At 52.2% G+C, this 6,050-nt stretch overlaps 1 non-coding gene across 1 annotated transcript; it reads right to left on the bottom strand.

Moving 5' to 3' along the window:
• Positions 1-430: 430 nt before the first annotated feature.
• On the bottom strand, positions 431-502 carry TRNAG-GCC (transfer RNA glycine (anticodon GCC)). Its single transcript has one exon. It is a non-coding gene; the product is annotated as a tRNA-Gly (tRNA).
• Between the last annotated feature and the right edge of the window lie 5,548 nt (positions 503-6,050).

The raw sequence follows: 6,050 nt of genomic DNA, 5'->3' as shown, positions 1-6,050 counted from the left end.
GGGAGCTGGGAATCAAACCATGTTGTCCAAGTTAAAGTCCACGGCTCATGTGGAGGTGTGGGGAATCAAACCTGGTTCTCCAGATTAGAGTACACTGCTCATGTGGAGGAGTGGGGAAACAAACCCAGTTCACCAGATTAAAGTCTACCACTCTTAACTCTACATCATGCTGGGCCTCTGGAGGGTGGCCTCTATGGCGTATCCCACTGAGGTCCCTGTCCTTCCCCAAACATCTAGGAACTTCCCAACCTGAAGCTGGCAACCCTACCCTCCATCCCTTTCCAGTGGCCAGGGGGACCTGGGAACCCTATACATTATATTGAATCAGACCCTTGGTCCAGCAAAGTCAGTATTGTCTACTCACACTGGCAGCAGCTCTCCAGGGTCTCAGTCTGAGGTCTTTCATGTCAACTACCTGGTCCTCATTAACTGGAGATGCCAGGGATTGAACCTGGGACCTTCTGCATGGCAAGCAGATGCTCTACCGCTGAGCCACAGCTCCTCCCCATTTGCCCAGTTTTTATTTACTTTAAAAAAAACAAAACTTTGGTTTTCTCTTTGGGTTTTCTCCCCATTCGGAACAGTTTTATTGCATTAGCTCAAAACCCTAGCAAAACAATAAAAACAGCAAACAAATAAAACAGTACAATCACAGTATCAAGTAAAATCCATAAAATATCCATTAGAAGATGAAAATACATTATAAGCATTTAGAACACAAGTTTTATAGCTAAAAGAAGCAGAATTAACAATTGTTTATTGTCCCTGTAATAATCCAGGTTAAACAAGTGAACCATTCATTGACCACATTTGCTTGAGAGGTTTTTTTTTTAAATGATGGTATGCGACTTAACTGCACTTTACACACACACACACATATTGCTGGCCCCACCAAGTAATCAGAAAGGGAGTTTAAAATATAGCATTGGTAGGCTTGCCAACCTCCAGGTGGTGGCTGGAAATCTCCCGCTATTACAACTGATCTCCAGGCAACAGAGATCAGTTCCCCTGGAGAAAATGGTCGCTTTGGCCATTGGACTCTATGGCATCGAAGTCCTTCCCCTCTCCAAACTCCACCCTCCTCAGGCTCCACCCTCAAATTGCCTTTATATGCAACCCTATGCACCATCAGGAATTGGAATTATAATTTCAGTCTGTTTAGGGCTGCATTAATGTGATTTTGTTTTACTATATGTTTGTGGATTGTGTAAACCGCTCTGAGTCCTGCTTGCTGGGGTAGAGTGGGTTATAAGAGTCATAAAAAAAAGAAGAAGGAATAAATAAATCTCCAGGTATTTCCCAACCCGGAGCTGGCAACCTTAAGCTGTCCCTCTTCACCACTGGCGGGGTTTTTTCGGATTGGAGCCTGAGGAGGGCAGGGTTTGGGGAGGGGAGGGACTTCAATGCCATCAAGTCCAGTTGCCAAAGCGGCCCTTTTCTCCAGGTGAACTGATCTCTATTGTCTGGAGATCAGTTGTAATAGCAGGAGATCTCCAGCTAGTACCTGCAGGTTGGCAACTCTATAAGCACTGGAAATGGTCATCCCGCTCAATCCTGCACCCTGAAGCGGTACCGTCTCCCCTTGCTACCCCAGAACTCGACCACCTCGTTCTGTCCCCCGGTGTGAGCTGAAGAAAGTCTCTGACTGCTGTTGTCCCACACAAAACGCTTGCCTGTATCTTCCCCCTTGTCCACGTGCCTTTGGCCTGGCGCTTCCTTAAAGGGGGAGCAAGAGGGATCCCATGTGGAATTAATTCTCTCTTAGTCAGCCAAACTCTACTGAGGATTACTCCTCTGCCGAGTGCCTATTTAAAGCACGCCTGACCTTTCTACGCCTACCCGGGGGGGTAGGGGGGTGGCAAAGTCTTGGTTGCTACAGACAGTGTGGTGTGTTTTCTGGGAAAGCTAATCTCCCTGGGTGACTCTTCGGGGCGGGGGAATCTTCTGTATGAGCAAGCGAAAGGAGCCCGTTCCAGCCAGCCCCAAGGGCAGTGACTGGAGGGGTCAAAAGGGTCAGGCTTCATTGTCTTGCAATATGCAATCCAGAATTCAGTTCATACCTCTGGAGCTGCAATGCATCTGAGGGCCAGCTGGGCCAGCTCTAGCGTTCATGTGCATATATTTAAATGCATGTATGTGCAGAGTGGGGGAGGGGAAGGTGGCATGGTATAGCCTAGAGTTAGGCTTACCAGGTCCCTCCTCTGCTCCAGCGGGAGGCTATGGGGCTGTGGGTGCAATTGTGCGTACGCATGCGCGCACGCACCAATGTGCGTACGCAGCACTTCCAGTTTAGTGCCGCCTTGCAAAGGGCCTTTTCCTCTTAGTTGGAGTGGTAAAGCGGCCCTTTATCACTCAAACTAAGAGGAAAAGGCCCCTCGCGAGGCGGCACTTCCAGTTGTAAACCGGAAGTGCTGCGCGCGTTCGTGCACATTTGCCCGCCAACCCTCAGGTGGTTGGCAGGCAGAGGGGTGAATTGCCTCGGGTTTGCCTGCCACTACCGGGCACCTGGCAACCCTACCTAGGGTTGCCAACCTCCAGGTACTGAAGGAAAAATCAGACACCTCTGTACAATTACCAAAAGATGAGAAATTCAGTACAGGAATCCAGCCATAAATGATGCCAAATATATTCTGGCTAAACCTTTACAGAATATATTTGGCATCATTTATGGCTGGATTCCTGTACTGAACCTCCAGGTACTAGCTGGAGATCTCCTGCTATTACAACTGATCTCCAGGCGATAGAGATCAGTTCCCCTGGAGAAAATGGCTGCTTTGGCAATTGGACTCTATGGCATTGAAGTCCCTCCCCTCCCCAAACCCCACCCTCCTCAGGCTCCACTCCCAAAACCTCCCGCCGGTAGTGAAAAGGGACCTGGCAACCCTAGGTATAGCCCAATCTCGTCAGATCTCGTCAGCTAAGGCGGGGCGATACGTGGAAGGAAAACTTTGCGGAGGAAGGCAATGGCCAAACCACCTCTGCTTCTCACTTGCCGGAAGTTGGCTGTGACTTGATGGCACATTATACACACACACACACACACACGCTCAGAGTACAGTTGCCAACCTCTCTATCCATAGCATGCAGTTTCTGCCCTGCTGGCATTTTCAGTCAACTTTTGCTTCCAAACATGCAAGGCTGGGATTCTAACCTATCTTCAAATCATCCTGATGACTGATGGATAGGATTGCCAGGTCCCTCTTCCGGCGGAAGGTTTTGGGGGTGGAGCCTGAGGAGGGCGAGGTTTGGGGAGGGGAGGGACCTCAATGTCATGGTGTCCAATTGCCAAAGAAGCCATTTTTCTCCAGGTGCACGGATCTCTATTGGAGCAGGAGATTTCCAGCTACTACCTGGCAGTTGGCAACCCTACTGATGGATGGCCTCCTAACACAGGGGTGTCAAACTCATTCATTATGAGGGATGGATATAGGGTTGCCAACCTCCAGGTGGTGGCTGGAGATCTCCCGCTATTGCAACTCGAGAAAATGGCCGCTTTGACAATTGGACTCTATGGCATTGAAGTCCCTCCCCTCTTCAAATCCCGCCCTCCTCCACCCCTCAAATCTCCAGGTATTTCCAAATCTGGAGCCGGCAACCCTAGCTCAGAGTGACCTAGATGGCCCTCCTCAGCCTCTGCCCCAAAAACCTCCCACCGGTGGCGAAGAGGGACCTGGCAACCCTATGTGAGGTAGGTGAGGTTGAGAGAGTTCAGAGAGAACTGTGACTAGCCCAAGGTCACCCAGCTGGCTTCGTGTGGAGGAGGGGGGAATCAATCCCAGTTCACCACCACTCTTAACCACTACATCATGCTGGCTCTCCACGTAAGCAGGGAATTCAGAGAACCTGATACACGGATTATTACTGTTATCACAGTATGATGATGTTCAATTACTGATTAAAAAGACAAATAAGCCCCTTGGTGGCAGGGAGGTCAAATTACCCCTGTTTTTGCAGTGGCTGGGAAAATGGAAAATTTCCTGCCCTCATGGCAGCAAGCCAAGCTTTGCTACAACCTTTCCCAAAACTTCACAGCATAGCAGGTTTCAGAAAGATCAGAAAAAATCCCGGGGAACACCAGGAGGTGCACAAAGGCATCACAGTGCTATGGAGAACAGCAGGGGGAAAAACATACTTCCCAAGTAGGATCTAGAGTTGCCAACTCCTGGTTGGGAAATTCTTGGAGATTTGGGCAGGGGAGAACCTGAGGAAGGCGTGTTTCAGGAGAAGAGGGTCCAGTCGGGTCTAATGCCACAGAGATAATGCTCAAAAGCCTTCTGTGAACTCACTAAAGCGGATACATGCAATCCATCACCAGCCGGCATAGATCAGGCAGAATTTGAAGGAGAGCGTCAGCATGGTGGCTCAGTGGCAGAGCATCTGCTTGGCAATGGGAAGGCCCCAGGTTCAATCCCTGGCATCTCCAGTTCAAGGGACTAGGTGATGTGAAAGACCTCTGCCTGAGACCCTGGAGAGCCGCTGCCGGTCTGAGTAGACCAGGGGTGGGGAACCTTTTTTCCGCCAAGGGCCATTTGGATATATATATAACATAATTCACAGGCCATAAGAAATTATCAACTTAAAAATTAGCTGACCAAACCCCAAGCAAGCAGCCGCCCCAGATTACCCCCACCCCGGCACGGGGAAGCAGGCAGGCATCCAACCGGTGGCACACTTGCCCTCCTGGTGGCACAGGATGGTCTGTTGCACCTGCCGGGCACAGCCGTTCAGCCACACGCCGGAGTTGCTCCTGCTCCGCATGGTCGGGGCCGGATTCTACAGCCAGCTCCTGCTACCTCCGCCTGCAGGGGTGAAATGAGGACACACTGGCTAAGAACTCGCCCTCCCCCACGCACATTCTGCCTCTGCCCCCTTTAACCCCTCCACTGTCGCCCCTTCTGCCCCCAGCCCTCTTGTGGTACAGAGGAGGTTGAGGGGGGACAGGATTGCTCTCTTTACATATTTGAAGGGCTATCTCTTAGAGGAGGGCAGGGAGCTGTTCCTGTTGGCAGCAGAGGACAGGACTCGTGATAATGGGTTTAAATTGAGGATGGAAAGGTACCTGCTGGATATTAGGAAACATATTTTTCCAGTAAGAGTTGTTCGACAGTGGAATCAGCTACCTAGGGAGGTGGTGAGCTCCCCCTCCCTGGCAGTCTTTAAGCAGAGGCTGGATAAGCACTTGTCAGGGATGCTCTAGGCCAGGGATGGGGAACCTCAGGCCTGGGGGCCGTATGCGGCCCCCGAGGACATTTTTTTGTGGCCCTCGGAAGCTCCGGGGCCCTGCCGGGGAGGAGAGGTGCAGGGCAGCCCTCCCCGAGGGTGTTCCTGGGGCTGCGGCTTACAGGGGCACTGCGGCGCCCTTTGGACCTCCTCTTGCTGACTGTCGGCTGTTGGTCGGCAAGAGGAGAGGGGAGGGGGAGGGATGCTTCCCCCAAGGCTGCCCCCTACAGCCACAGTGTGCAGGAACACCACGGCACATTGTAAGCCCCTCACGCTGCTTGTCGGCTGTTGAGCAGTGGGGGGGGGGGAAGAGGCCGGCGGCTCCCGGTGGCAGAGCATGCATGTGGGAGCCAATCGAGCTTCAGGGGGGGGGGCTTTTGTGGACTCTGGGGGAAGAAGGTATGGAGACTGGGGCCCGGTCACACTGGGCTCTGTGCGCCATTGTGTGTGTGTTGGGGCGGGGAGGCTGGGGCCTGGTCGCACGGGGCCGGCGTGTGCAGGTGTGTGTGTGTGTGTGGGGAAGGCTTTTCTCTCTTTTCTTCCTCTTTTTCTGTTACTCTTTCTCCCTTCTCTCCCTCTTTTTCTCTTTCTTCGTCTCCCTTCGTCCTTTTCTTTCTTTCCCTCCGTCATTTTCTTTCTTTCTCCCCCTCTCTCCATTTCTCCCTCCCTCCCTTTTCATCTTTCTCTGTTTTCCTTCCTCCCTTCCTCCCTTGCCGATCAACTGTGGGCTGCACCCCCCTGGCGCCTCATTTGCTCGGGCCCACCACTGGCTGCCCTCTCGGCTGGGAGGGGGGAGCGGGGGCACCCTGCAGGCCTTCTCTGTGTGGCCT

Source organism: Euleptes europaea, chromosome 2 (genome assembly GCF_029931775.1).
Source record: "Euleptes europaea isolate rEulEur1 chromosome 2, rEulEur1.hap1, whole genome shotgun sequence".
In the NCBI taxonomy this organism is placed as follows: domain Eukaryota; kingdom Metazoa; phylum Chordata; class Lepidosauria; order Squamata; family Sphaerodactylidae; genus Euleptes; species Euleptes europaea.
This window is presented reverse-complemented; position numbering and strand designations above follow the sequence as displayed.